At 42.1% G+C, this 15,032-nt stretch overlaps 1 long non-coding RNA gene across 1 annotated transcript in view; it reads right to left on the bottom strand.

Moving 5' to 3' along the window:
* The window catches only part of LOC122458752, a 307,345-nt gene extending 292,620 nt beyond the window's left edge, over nucleotides 1-14,725 (bottom strand). The window contains exon 1 of the long non-coding RNA XR_006278982.1: nucleotides 14,354-14,725. This is a non-coding gene — a long non-coding RNA (uncharacterized LOC122458752). The remainder of the gene's footprint in view (nucleotides 1-14,353) is intronic.
* Between the last annotated feature and the right edge of the window lie 307 nt (nucleotides 14,726-15,032).

The raw sequence follows: 15,032 nt of genomic DNA, 5'->3' as shown, positions 1-15,032 counted from the left end.
AGAAGGTTGTTTATTCATCACTGGTCATGGACTCCTGAAGGGAAGAAACAGTGCCAAACCCAGTTGGACCTCCTAGGTAAGCATGGTTGACACAGAAGGTATTGCAGCCCATGGCACAGTCTAAATGTGGGAGAATGGCAGAATTCCACCACAGAGAGCCAAAGACACAAGGCCTGACACCTAAGGCAGTACACTCAGAGAGACCAGAGGGGTACAGAGCTGCAGCTAACTCTGTAATTGTGATGGCAGGCTTATATTTTTATATATAACATTTTATAGTGCCTAAGAGAGAGGAAGGTTGGTCTTGTGGTTAAAACATTGGACTGGGAATTAGTAGAATCATAGAATCATAGAATCATAGAATATCAGGGTTGGAAGGGACCCCAGAAGGTCATCTAGTCCAACCCCCTGCTCAAAGCAGGACCAAGTCCCAGTTAAATCATCCTAGCCAGGGCTTTGTCAAGCCTGACCTTAAAAACCTCTAAGGAAGGAGATTCTACCACCTCCCTAGGTAACGCATTCCAGTGTTTCACCACCCTCTTAGTGAAAAAGTTTTTCCTAATATCCAATCTAAACCTCCCCCATTGCAACTTGAGACCATTACTCCTCGTTCTGTCATCTGCTACCATTGAGAACAGTCTAGAGCCATCCTCTTTGAAACCCCCTTTCAGGTAGTTGAAAGCAGCTATCAAATCCCCCCTCATTCTTCTCTTCTGCAGACTAAACAATCCCAGCTCCCTCAGCCTCTCCTCATAAGTCATGTGCTCTAGACCCCTAATCATTTTTGTTGCCCTTCGCTGTACTCTTTCCAATTTATCCACATCCTTCTTGTAGTGTGGGGCCCAAAACTGGACACAGTACTCCAGATGAGGCCTCACCAGTGTCGAATAGAGGGGAACGATCACGTCCCTCGATCTGCTCGCTATGCCCCTACTTATACATCCCAAAATGCCATTGGCCTTCTTGGCAACAAGGGCACACTGCTGACTCATATCCAGCTTCTCGTCCACTGTCACCCCTAGGTCCTTTTCCGCAGAACTGCTGCCGAGCCATTCGGTCCCTAGTCTGTAGCGGTGCATTGGATTCTTCCATCCTAAGTGCAGGACCCTGCACTTATCCTTATTGAACCTCATTAGATTTCTTTTGGCCCAATCTTCCAATTTGTCTAGGTCCTTCTGTATCCTATCCCTCCCCTCCAGCGTATCTACCACTCCTCCCAGTTTAGTATCATCCGCAAATTTGCTGAGAGTGCAATCCACACCATCCTCCAGATCATTTATGAAGATATTGAACAAAACGGGCCCCAGGACCGACCCCTGGGGCACTCCACTTGACACCGGCTGCCAACTAGACATGGAGCCATGGAGTACATGTGGTGTCAGTTCCTACCTCTACCACAGACTTCTTGTGTGACCTTGGGCCTCAATTTCCTAAACTCTAAAATAATGACAATACTTCCTCACCTCCCAAGGGAGTTGCGAGGATATATTCATTAATTTTTGTGAGGTGTCCAGACACTGCCATGATGCGAACATGAAAAAAGCCTATCAATAAATAATAAACCAAACCTTCTTAAAAACTGGAAAATTGAACCTGGCATGTCAAAATTTTCCAGGAGATGGCCCCTTTAAATGTTTACATTGCTTTCTCAGAGCTCCTCAAACTTCCCCACTTTTATTTGACTATCTATGGACCTCACTCCAATCTCCCCAGACTTTGGGACATGCACCATGCCACCACTAGCCTTCTTGTCCGTTCAAAGAAATGCGCAAATATCTCATTTGCCAATGCCCAGTGTGGCCAACTCTTGCCATTTTATCAGCAGTCTCATATTATTTGATTTTTTTCTTAAAGCCCGAACTTCTAGAGTGGGGTTATTATACAGAATTCTTGGCTTTCATTTAAAAAACGCTTCTCGTCTTCATGGTTGCAGAGAGAAACTTAAAAACCATGAACCTTAAAGACTCCAAAATCAGAAGGCAAATAAAAAGAATCTAATGTTTATTTTTGGAAATCTCGTGATTTTTAAGCCACTTAATGGGGAGCTCGTGAGTTTTGAACATTTGGGGTTGGTAATTCTGAACTCCACTGGCTTTCTTTTGGTTCAGACAGGAGACAGTTCAAAACTGACTTCCTTGTTTTAAAAATTCTCCATGGACTTGCTCCCACCCACCTGATAAATCCTGTCCCTCCCTGCTCAGCAAGCACTAGCTTCCTTTCTGTCCCTTTCCACGTTCCTAGCTCTGGTGGTGCAAAAGCTTTCTTCTCCTCACTTTCTCTCTGCCTCACCTGCTCTCCATCTCCTCCTGGGTGTGCACATAACTTCTCTGAAAATATCTCTTTCCTCCCTAGTGCTTGCACCTCTTAATTTTTCTCCCCCTCTATTAGTGTTTATTATTTGCCTTTGTAATCCTATTCTTCAACTCTGGAAAGCATTTTGGGACACTTTGTGTGAAGGAAGTTATTTTAAAAGTTCTATTATCTAATTGTTATACTGGAATATAGCAAAAAGACACACTAGTAAGAATAGAGAGCACTAAGAAGGAAAAAACAGCTATAAAACAGAACATTTTAATGCTTCCAGAAAATGCTGTTGTAATATCTTCTTCCATTGACAAAATGTCATCAGACACAAACTTGCAGTATGGGGAAGTAAAAGGCTGGCAGCTTTACTTTTGTTAAAAATACTGGACTTTAAATTCCCAACTGAACACTGCTTTGTTTAACAGTTTAATGAGGCACTGGAAAAATGCTCTAGCAAGTTCAACATTTAGAAAGTTTAAAAACTCTAGCAAGTTTACAGTTGTGTGCTGGATATCTCAAACCCCTACTGGTGGAAACTCAGTGCAGATCCAGGCCCAGAAAATAGATTGTTGAGGATTGTAGGCAGTGCAGAGAGCATAGAACCTGTGGGGTTTGTTAGTAAACCAATATCTGAACTAGCCAGCAAAAGACTCATTTCTTCTGCACAAATGTTACATTGGCAATCAACCGGTGGCTGGAAGAGGGCTAAGATATTGGAGAGTCAGCAGACAACAAAAGGCCCAATGTAAAAGCAAATAGATTCTATTACTTCCAGATTTAAGATTGGCAACCCAGAGCATGATGTAAAACCTTACATTAGTTTTAAAAGCTTTCATGAAAAGGGTTATTGAGGCTGTTATCCTGTATTCAGGAAAACTGAGAATAAATTTTACAGTATAGTTATATGAAAGTGATTTGTTATGATGATATTGTGGAATTCAATATTTATTGTCTTTCACTGACTTCTGCAATAAATGTGATCAGTTTACCTCTTAATTTAACAATTCCATGGATAATGCATGAGCTAGATTAAAATCCACCTCATTCTCCCCCAGTTGACTCTGCACTACTCACAAAAATAAAATCGCTTATTTTTTCTAGTAAAGCAAACGGATATGATACACATCCAACTGGATGAGCAAGAAGGTGCAATTTTTCTATAGTTACCATTCTGACTACGACTCTAAAGGAGATTCATTTTCCAGGAGAAGAAGTCTGCCCCAAAACAGCTTGATAAACCAACTTCTGAGTCCTGAGAGGATGGTTTAGGATTATTTTTAATAATTTGTTATTGAGGATTTTAAATTTGAAGGTTTGTATCCTGTTTTCTTCTTCAAGACATTCTTCTTGCACTAGTATAAATGTATTTTGTGGCCAGTCTCAGGTGTCTGATGTTTTCTGTTCAATTTGTATTCACCTCTAAGTTACACATTTCTCAACTGAGAGAGTATGTTAGAAAAAAATGGTATCTCTGTGCCCCGTGTAAAAAGCCTGCTGTACAGCTGTTGTATGAAGATATTTATAGTCACACTGCATACATTGACCACATAATTACATCATGTGCTTTTGTGAATACTGGTTGTTTAGTATTCATTATTGCAGTTAGTGATCCTGAGTTTTACTGGCCTTGTAGTTATTTCAAATACAAATTTATCACTCCCCCCACTAAACAGACATGGACATTGCTGTATAGATGCTTGTACTTTTGTTTTCATTTCCTCATATATTCAATCAACAATTGGAATCAAAATAAATCAATCCTTAGGCCACATTACTATGGAGCTCACATGGTGGGGGGGGGGAGATAGCTCAGTGGTTTGAGCATTGGCCTGCTAAACCCAGGATTGTGATTTAAATCCTTGAGGGGGCTATTTAGGGATCTGGGGCAAAAATAGGGGATTGGTCCTGCTTTGAGCAGGGGGTTGGACTAGATGACCTCCTGAGGTCCCTTCCAACCCTAATCTTCTATGATGCCATTTCAATATCCCTTCCTGTCCCATCACCATCACATCCAGCCATCATACACAGAGAGGGCCAAAAAAGTGTCAAAGTCTCTCCTCTTCAAAGCCACAGTCAGCTCTATAATCTTACAGAAGAAGAGGGAGAGTATTAGCCTTTATTTTGTAGGACTAGTTCCCAGGGACATTTTGCAGGGAACTCAGGGGGTGAGTTCACTAAGGGGGTGAACACAACATATGAGCTGTTGTGTGCGCCACCCTCTTGCTCCCCCTACATCAGGATTTTTCCCAATTTATCTGCATAGGTACAAATCTGCTGGCCAAACCCTTAATCTTTTCCCAACCCATCCCCTTCTCATCCCCACCCATACCTGTCTGTGGCCTTGTTCCTCTGCCCCTGCACTGCGGAAACTTGCCAGTTTGGGAGCCTTCCACTGCCCTGCCATGACTAGGGGGATGTTTCCATTCCTGTTCAGCACTGAGAACTTCTTAAGCAGAGGTGAGCCTGGACCAAAAGCCCGGATCTTAACACCCTGCACTTAGATGAAATTCCTATGTGGATCAAAACTTCACAGGTCAGGCCCATCTTTACTCTTAAGTATATTAAATATTAAAGTTAGTAACTTTTTAAACATCAACAATTACAAACTTGGTACATGACTGTTAATCACAAAGAACTAACAAGGGGCTGTGTTCAGGTCATCTTCACAAACGTATGCACAAGTGCTCCTACTATGCCATGGAACTGGAATGACTCCTGCTGGATCTGGACTGTCGGGAGCAAGTCTTCCTGTTGGAGGGAGAGGCCAACTCTTACTACACGTGATAAAGGAGCAGCCAATCCATAGCAAGAAGGCATAGATGGCAGTTTGCCCTGTCCAAAGCACAAGAGATGTAACAGACACCAGTGGTTTAAAGAGAGCTAAGTGGGAACCAGAAAAAGATTTATTGCACATACAGTAAGGTATGGCGCCTGGACACAGCGGGCATTTTGGTCCTGATTCAAGAAAGTACTTAAGAATTTACTTAGGTCCCTCCCTGTTCAGGGCAGCACATAAGAATAGACTCCAGTGGGACTTAAGCTGTCCTGAATAGAGATGCTATCCTTAAATCGGTGCCTGAAAGTGTGGGCAAGGCAACGATTTGCCAGGTACACTTGCCCGGCGTTCTCAGGGTACAGTGTTCCCGTATGGCTTTGGGAATTTAGGAGCAGCTAACAGATGTGTATGTTCTAAACCATATTGACAGAACCAAGCACAAAGTGGGAGTTGCCAGGCATTACCCTCTGTGTATTTAGTTCCCTAACGTCTGCCTGCAATGGGGATTGTGGTGTGGCCATCCCACAGGCAGAATGGATTGGTTATCTACTGCAATGGTGCCCATGCTCCCACAGGGGCTATGGGAACACAGAAAGCTCTATGCAGTTCCTCTTATTCCAAGTCACTGGTTGGTGTGACTTTTCTGACCAAGGATCCTTGCTACCCAAGAAATAGGGTGTCTGGTGCCTACATTCTCTCTCTCATCTCATTTTTCCTGCCTATACAGGTAAGAGCACTTCCTTCTATATAGGGGGTGCAGAGGTGGCTGTGCATTCCTGTGGTGAAAGTGGATTACATTTATTTCACTGGTTTCAGAGTTACAGCCATGTTAGTCTGTATCCGCAAAAAGAAAAGGAGGACTTGTGGCACCTTAGAGACTAACAAATTTATTTGAGCATAGGCTTTTGTGAGCTGCAGCACACTTCATCGGTGAGCTGTAGCTCACGAAAGCTTATGCTCAAATAAATGTGTTAGTCTCAAAGGTGCCACAAGTCCTCCTTTTCTTTTTGCGGTTATTTCACTGCCTTCCTGGAACAATGTGCATTTGAACAGCCTCAGGGAATGCAAAAGTTCTGCATCTGTGCATCTCTAAACTGAACTGGGCCCAAAGGTCAAAGAAAACAGCCTGTAAGTAATTAGCAAAATCCTCTAAACACTGAAAGCATATGTAAAATAAGAAGCATTTATTCCTTTCCCTCTTCCAAAGAAAAAAGATAAATGATAATAAACAGCCAACAATCATAAAAATTAATCCTTTGGCAAAAGATATTTTTAAAAATTAAAACAAAAATGCTACATTGTTTGCTGACCTGTCTCCAGCAGTATTATTGGAACAATCTCTTGCTACTTTCTTCATTGTTAGGTTTACATACTTTGTAATTGTAAACAAACAAGCCAGTTGTATGCTTTTAGATACTCTACATAAAAAAAAACAACAACAAATCATTAACTGAGTGCAGAGCTAATAGCTTAAGAATATAAAGCATAATATATTGCAACAGCAATGATAGAAGGAAAACATTTAAAGATCATGAAACTATTACAACTAGTTTTGAGAGAGCTCAATGTGAAATCAACCAGAAAATGATCATTCCATGACTATAAATACCGAGCACTAAAACCAAAGCAAAGTCTCTCACATTGTGAAAATCCATAAATAAAAAAAACTTTCCCCAAAAGCATTGTAGGAGAAAGTATTTAATGTGGCTATAAAATAAAGAATTTGTTTTTTTTATATTAAGTGTAGCTTTGATTGAATCTGTAGAATTACGTACTAATGTTATTGTAAGTAAAACACAAAGAACTGGAATTTGTGTTTGGCATATAATCAAGAAATAAGTGAGTCACAAAGTCTAAAGTTGTGATATGCCTTTATATGGCTTAGTTAGGGTTACTTTTGATACACTGTAAAATGAAAGTATTCCTTACGCAAAGAAACAAAAATCTTTCCTCTTTAAATACACACAAAGAGAGAGACCCACACTGCAGTGATCTGTATACATAAATTCTCTTTCCAAGTACAAACAGATTAACATATTTAACACATTTTAGGTTGGGGGTCAACATCTTGGATAGGCACGTCTGACTGATAAGTAAGTTCTCAAGTAGCTTGTAGTTTACTGTAAGTATATATCACCTCATTTTATTTTATGTAGCTTTTTAGAATGAATCAGTTCAATAACGATGGCTGTCTTTAAGCAGTGGTGCCAACTTCCCCAGTTCCCAGGGGGTGCTCGACCCCTGCTCCACCCCTGCTCCCCCTCTTCCCATCCCCACTGTGCCTCTTCCCACCCCCACCCCGTTCTGCTCCCACCCCCACTTCTGCCTGCCCTGGCTCCTCCCCCTCCCTCCCCAACGCCTCCTTCACACTGCTGAACAGCTGATTGTGGCGGATGGAAGGTACTAGGAGGGGAAGGAGCTGATTGGCGGGACCTGCTGGTGGGCAGGAGGGCTGGGGGTGGGGGAGCTGATCCGCAGGGCTGCCGATGGGTGCTGAGCACACACTATTTTTTTCCTGGGGTGCTCCAGCTCTGGAGCACCCATGGAGTTGGAGCCGATGTTTTTCAGATCTGTTGAGAAACTGACAGAACACAACCAGAGAGAGGCAGAACCCCTGTGCCAATGTTTACAATTGTATTATAAAAAGAACAGGAGTACTTGCGGCACCTTAGAGACTAAGAAATGTATTAGAGCATAAGCTTTCATGGGCTATAGCCCACTTCATCGGATGCATTGAATGGAACATATAGTAAGAAGATATATATACACATACAGAGAAGGTGGAAGTTGCCATACAAACTGTAAGAGGATAATTAATTAAGATGAGCTATTATCAGCAGGAGAAAAAAACCTTTTGTAGTGATAATCAAGATGGCCCATTTAGATAGTTGACAAGAAGGTGTGAGGACACTTAATGTGGAAATAGATTCAATATGGGTAATGACCCAGCCACTCCCAGTCTCTATTCAAACCCAAGTTAATGGTATCTAGTTTGCATATTAATTCAAGCTTAGCAGTTTCTCCTTGGAGTCTGTTTTTGAAGCTTTTCTGTTGCAAAATTGCCACCCTTAAGTCTTTTACTGCGTGGCCAGAGAGGTTGAAGTGTTCTCCTACCGGTTTTTGAATGTTATGATTCCTGATGTCAGATTTGTGTCCATTTATTCTTTTGCATAGAGACTGTCTGGTTTGACCAAGGTACATGGCAGAGGGGCATTGCTGGCACATATCACATTGGTAGATGTGCAGGTGAACGAGCCCCTGATGGCGTGGCTAATGTGATTAGGTCCTATGATGGTGTCACTTGAATAAATATGTGGACAGAGTTGGCATTAGGCTTTGTTGCAAGGATAGGTTCCTGGGTTAGTGTTTTCGTTGTGTGGTTGATGGAGAGTATTTGCTTCAGGTTGCGGGGCGCTGACTGTGAGCGAGGACTAGTCTGTATCCCAAGATCTGTGAGAGTGAGGGAACATTTTTCAGGATAGGTTGTAGATCGTTGATGATACGCTGGAGAGGTTTTAGTATTATATATGATGTTTTACTTAAAGTCTGAGCTCCTGAAAATTAGACAAGAATACAAGAATCACAGCTTTAATTTAACAACAATAGTTGCAAAGAAAATCTAGAAAATGTGACCTAAGTGCCCCCTGAAAGTTTCAAAAACCAGAAAGGAAAGAAAAAGAACCACAAATTTACTATTTTTAAAGTCTCATGATTTTTAAGCCAATCTCATACTTTTTGGGGGCCTGACTAATGATTTTTTAATCTTTAGGGTTGGCAGTACTGAGACCCATACCAAAACAGGAAGTAATAGCAACACAATGCTATTAACCAAGGTTCAGATCTTGTGTGGTGGTGACAGGGCCGGCTCCAGGCACCAGTGAAGGAAGCAGGTGCCTGGGGCAGCCAATAAAAAGGGGCAGCACTCCGTCAGTTATTGGGGTGGCACGTCCAGGTCTTCGGCAGCAATTAGGCAGCGGGTCCTTAATTCCCTCCCTTCCACTTTGGCGGCACTTCAGTGGCAGCTCAATCAGGGGTTTTTTCTTTCTTCTTTTTTTTCGCTGCTTGGGGCAGCAAAAAAGCGGAGCTGGCCCTGGGTGGTGAGCACACTCTCTTCCCTTTGAAGCTAACAGCAGCGTGGGGTGCTCAGCATCTTGTAAATTTGGGCACCAACAATTTACACTGGTAACACTGTACTGACCTTAGCAAAACAGCAGCCCACAAATTCCAGTTTGCTGAGCCTTTGGAATAGATCCAGTTTAATCTCAGTCTGCTAGCTCTCTCCCAAGCCATGATTCTCATGCAGACACAGGGTCATTTGTTCCATAGCAGTGGCAGGATTGGATATAATGGATACATAGAGCTGGATACATAGAGCATATTTGAGACACTGCAGTCCATGTTTCCTTCTCAAGTCTCCCAGCAGCAATCAACAGTATAGATGACAAGATGGATTCCTGAGGCACCGTGCATAAGAGATCCCTATGGGGCAGAAGAGCAACTCCCCAGAACTATTTGCTGGGACCTCCCATGTAAAAGAGGAGCAAGTATATTTACAGGTTTCCAATACATGACCAGATAATACCAGGACTAGAGCACTAACCAACAGGCTCTAGGTTATTTGGATGATGAAATACCTAACCAGTCTAGGTATGCACACATACCACAGATGTACCCACAAGTAATCAAGCAGCTAATTATCTTGATCTCAGAACCAATGCAGCTTCAGCATTTGATAAACCCAATTTGCCACCTGAAAATGATTGGGGATAAAATAAGGACTGAATTGTCTTTTCAGCATTCATGATCAACTGCATTAGCATGAAGAAAGGAAGTGAGGGAAGTAGAGAGAGGACAGCCACGAACCATTAAGAAACTGAGATGAAAGATGAGCTACAACAGAAAATAGGCATCCTTAGTTTGTGCTGAGGACTCGTACTCATGGAACCATCTTTGAACTCAGTTCAAATAATGGACAAGTTGTGATGGATCAGGAGTGGCATACATAAACAAACATATAATTGTATTGTACCTACTCTAGGTGGTGTCCTGGTGTTCACATTCATTTTTCCTTGCCAGGCATCCAGCAACTACATTTTTGCTTCAAAGGGAACATTGTCTGCAGCTGTTGGCACTAATTAGAATTTGAAATGTAAGTGACAAGGATGTATTGGTAGAAAGCTTGTTGTTAAGACAGTTTTGGTTTGGTGGTGCTATGTGTGGAGCTTTAGGAATCTAGGTGGATTGTTGTGATGTTGTGAAATCAAAAATGATGCCTCAGAAGTCTTTGCGGAGGATTACAGATAATTAAACTATTTTTCTTTTAGGCTTAAGGGATGTGTAACTGACTGTGTTCTCAGTGCAGATTACTGTAAATGATGTAGTGTATTCAATGAACGAGTCCTTCCTCGTACAGCTCTGATGCTAAAATAAAATCCTACCAAGCCAGGACATCTCAGTTTTGTTTTTTTAAATAGAACATAGATAGATTCATAGATTCATAGATACTAAGGTCAGAAGGGACCATTCTGATCATCTAGTCTGACCTCCTGCACAGCGCAGGCCACAGAATCTCACCCACCCACTCCTACAAAAAACCTCACCTACGCCTGAGCTATTGAAGTCCTTAAATCATGGTTTAAAGACTTCAAGGAGCAGAGAAGCCTCCCTCAAGTCACCCATGCCCCATGCTACAGAGGAAGGTGAAAAACCTCCAGGGCCTCTCCAATTTGCCCTGGAGGAAAATTCCTTCCCGACCCCAAATATGACGATCAGCTAAACCCTGAGCATATGGGCAAGATTCACCAGCCAGATACCCAGGAAAGAATTTTCTGTAGTAACTCAGATCCCATCCATCTAATATCCCATCTCAGGGGATTAGTCCTATTTACCCTGAATATTTAAAGATAAATTACTTACCAAAATCCCATTATCCCATCATACCATCTCCTCCATAAACTTATCGAGTAGAATCTTAAAACCAGATAGATCTTTTGCCCCCACTGCTTCCCTTGAAAGGCTATTGCAAAACTTCACTCCTCTGATGGTTAGAAACCTTCGTCTAATTTCAAGTCTAAACTTCCTGGTGGCCAGTTTATACCCATTTGTTCTTGTGTCCACATTGGGGTTGAGCTGAAATAATTCCTCTCCCTCTCCTGTATTTATCCCTCTGATATATTTATAGAGAGCAATCATATCTCCCCTCAACCTTCTTTTAGTTAGGCTAAACAAGCCAAGCTCCTTAAGTCTCCTTTCATAAGACAAGTTTTCCATTCCTCGGATCATCCTAGTAGCCCTTCTCTGTACCTGCTCCAGTTTGAATTCATCCTTTTTAAACATGGGAGACCAGAACTGCACACAGTATTCTAGGTGAGGTCTCACCAGTGCCTTGTATAATGGTACTAAAACCTCCTTATCCCTACTGGAAATGCCTCTCCTGATGCATCCCAAAACCACATTAGCTTTTTTCACAGCCATATCACATTGGCAGCTCATAGTCATCCTATGATCAACCAATACTCCAAGGTCCTTCTCCTCTTCCATTACTTCTAATTGATGCGTCCCCAACTTATAACTAAAATTCTTGTTATTAATCCCCAAATGCATAACCTTACACTTCTCACTATTAAATTTCATCCTATTACTATTACTCCAGTTTACAAGGTCATCTAGATCCTCCTGTATAATATCCCGATCCTTCTCCGAATTGGCAATACCTCCCAGCTTTGTATCATCTGCAAACTTTATTAGCACACTCCCACTTTTTGTGCCAAGGTCAGTAATAAAAAGATTAAATAAGATTGGTCCCAAAACCGATCCCTGAGGAACTCCACTGGTAACCTCCCTCCAACCTGACAGTTCGCCTTTCAGTAGGTCCCGTTGCAGTCTCCCCTTTAACCAATTCCTTATCCACCTTTTGATGTTCATATTGATCCCCATCTTCTCCAATTTAACTAATAATTCCCCATGTGGCACGGTATCAAATGCCTTACTGAAATCTAGGTAAATTAGATCCACTGCATTTCCTTTATCTAAAAAATCTGTTACTTTTTCAAAAAAGGAGATTAGGTTGGTTTGGCACGATCTACCTTTTGTAAAACCATGTTGTATTTTGTCCCATTTACCATTGACTTCAATGTCCTTAACTAATTTCTCCTTCAAAATTTTTTCCAGGACCTTGCATACTACAGATGTCAAACTAACTGGCCTGTAGTTACCCGGATCACTTTTTTTTTCCTTTCTTAAAAATAGGAACTATATTAGCAATTCTCCAATCATTCGGTACTACTCCTGAGTTTACAGATTCATTAAAAATTCATTAAAAAGAACAAGTGGAGGAAGGAAAGTGAATCACTCAGGATTATGAATCTTTCTGCTCCTGGTTACCTGATTAAATCCACCCTTGATTAGTAGTGATCAAACTCACTTTGCCATCTGATTGCTGTTCTGTGGCCTGTATGGAATAAATTGGTTCATTTTCTTCTGGACAAGTTGTAGAGAATAAGGAAGATAACATCTGTACCTCAGTTTACCTGCTTGAGATTATTCTGTCTGACTACATGGAGCTGAATCAAAAAGGACTGTTAGAAAGAGCAAGCAGGAAATAAAACAATGGTCAGAGCTAAAATATCTCTGGGTAAAAAACTTCAATGGAGCTAAGGGAACAACGGGTAGGCCATTGATTGGAAAGGTGCTCTCTTTCTAGGCGCCTGCCAAAGGTTTCACAGCTATTTTGCCAAGGCCAGAGACTAGAGATCTAAAGGACCATAAACAGTTAAAAGCACCCCTCAGAAAAAAGAAAGGGGAAAGAGGATGGAGTTGCAAGCAGCTGCCTGAGAGGAGATGCTGACAAAGAGAGACAGGGGGCAGAGTAGGCAAGAGGGCAGTTGGGTACACACCCTGTGGGATGTGTCTGAGGCAAGACTAAGGCATGCAGACTTTTGTTAGTTCTGTTAGTAGCACTGTTTGTTTTAACCCTTTTCTCTGCTTGCTATGTACTTATGGGTGAATAGACAAGGTGTGTGTTTGGAAGGAGCTATTTTGTGTTACTTTAGTCAGCTACTGGTCACAAGCTCCTGAAGGAAAGTTTCTTGCAGGTACCAAATACAGCTGAGTCTGTCCTGTTAACATGATTGGAGATGGCGGGCTGCCACCCCAGGACCCAGTCTAAGAGTGGTAGAAACACACATGTTCCACCTGGAGAAAGCTGACAGTACCAAACCCTGTCACCTGAAAGGTGCACTTGTAAGGGACTCTAAGAGAATATAAGGCCCTGTTTGCCTTGTAACTGTGACAGTACAGTGAGACTAGAAAGTGTTGTCACTGGATGACACAGTCTAATGGGAGGTGAACCATGGAGTTCCACTCCGGGAAAAGCATAGGCAGAGTGTCACTTGGAAAGTGTGTCCAAAGGAGAGACTGGGGGAAGAAATCACAAATGCAGCTCACCCCTGAACTGTCACACTGGTATCCACATTACAAAAATCACTAACTAACTAACAGCTCTAGCTTATAGTCAAAGCTAAGGACTGCATGGGTGTGAATATTTTTCAATTACTCTCCCCTACCTCTATCTGTGGGGCACTTTCTCCAGGATAGAGAGGAGGCATGTTGATGGGGTACATGTGGAAGCTTGTCCTGAGGCTGCTCATGATGTTTTGTAGATAAATACAAGACTCATGAAGACTAAATTCCCGTTAAAATTCCCTGCAGCAGAAAGGCCTCTTCTGGTATTTGATTTGATTTCATCTTTCAATAAGAGCAACTTTCGTGTCTCTACAATCTGGAGCTTTTCTTCCAGGAGTGCTAGTAAGGGTGGTGATGATGAGGGTAATTTTTTTATATATATATCTAGACGCCTACCTGTTAGGAACTGAATAGAGACCAAGTGATTTGCATGAGCCAACAAACAGCCATCTGATATCTGTGGGCAAGACTCAAATCAATGCCCTAGAGAAGAAAGGATACTGAACCTATTATCAGTCTCATGAGCCCTCCAGACCAACAAGAGCTATTTAACACAGGCAACAATATGATTTATGTTTACAGGGACTGGAATAATTTAGTTGTGCAGTTAAACACCATCAGTTTAGCTGTAGTACTATTAACTAAAATTAACAGAATAATATATGGTTTCATATAGCGTTATTCATGCCAAGTTATTCAAGATGTCCATTGGCAAGAGAAGGTGATAAGATAATAGCAATGAATAAATAATTGAACAGATTAGATTAGATTGATCCCATCAAAACTTGAAAAATTCAGTGATCCACTCACCTATGGCAAGTAGGAAACTTTTCCGGGTGATGGACTTCAACTTCTGCAGAATTTCATCTTTTATTGAAAAAAGACACCCTGCCTCCCAAACACCCTGGTTGGAAAGAGAACTTTCCACATGTGAACTGATAAAGTGCTGGCTTCATTAATGTATAAGTGTGTCTGCTGCTACTCACAAAACAGCTTCTCTGGGCAAAGTCTTGAGAACTCCAAGGATTCTGGGGCAGTTGAAGCAGGGGAAGCTCGAACCTGGGATATTTGGGGGGTGGGGGAAGGAAAAAAGGGAAAAAACCTATGGGGTAAAGCAAGTAGCAGCTTCCCCCTCAGAGCGCTGGTGTGAGCAGGCCAAACAGGCAGCAGTGGAAATGGCTGGTGGAGTCTGGAGGGAGGCTGTTCAGAACCAGGTGAGAGAGATAAGCCACTAGCAAGCAAGGCAGCAATTAGCAGCAGAAAAAAAGAATGTAGTAAGGGGGGAGCCAGTGGATAGGAGCCCTAGTAGCAGAGACAACACATAACTGTTGATAGTGGGTGTGGGCACAATTTAAAGATTCTGGTTCTATGCAGCAGGGTTCAGGGCAGGGCATATAAACCCTGGCAGAAATTAGGGGGGCACCTGACCTCACGTATCACTCCCACACATTGGCCACTGCCTGGCAGTGGCCAGAGTGGCACCAGGACC

The sequence above is a fragment of the Dermochelys coriacea genome, chromosome 2, assembly GCF_009764565.3.
Source record: "Dermochelys coriacea isolate rDerCor1 chromosome 2, rDerCor1.pri.v4, whole genome shotgun sequence".
In the NCBI taxonomy this organism is placed as follows: Eukaryota; Metazoa; Chordata; order Testudines; family Dermochelyidae; genus Dermochelys; species Dermochelys coriacea.
The sequence above is the reverse complement of the archived record's forward strand: the minus strand, read 5'-3'. Positions and strand labels throughout refer to the sequence as shown.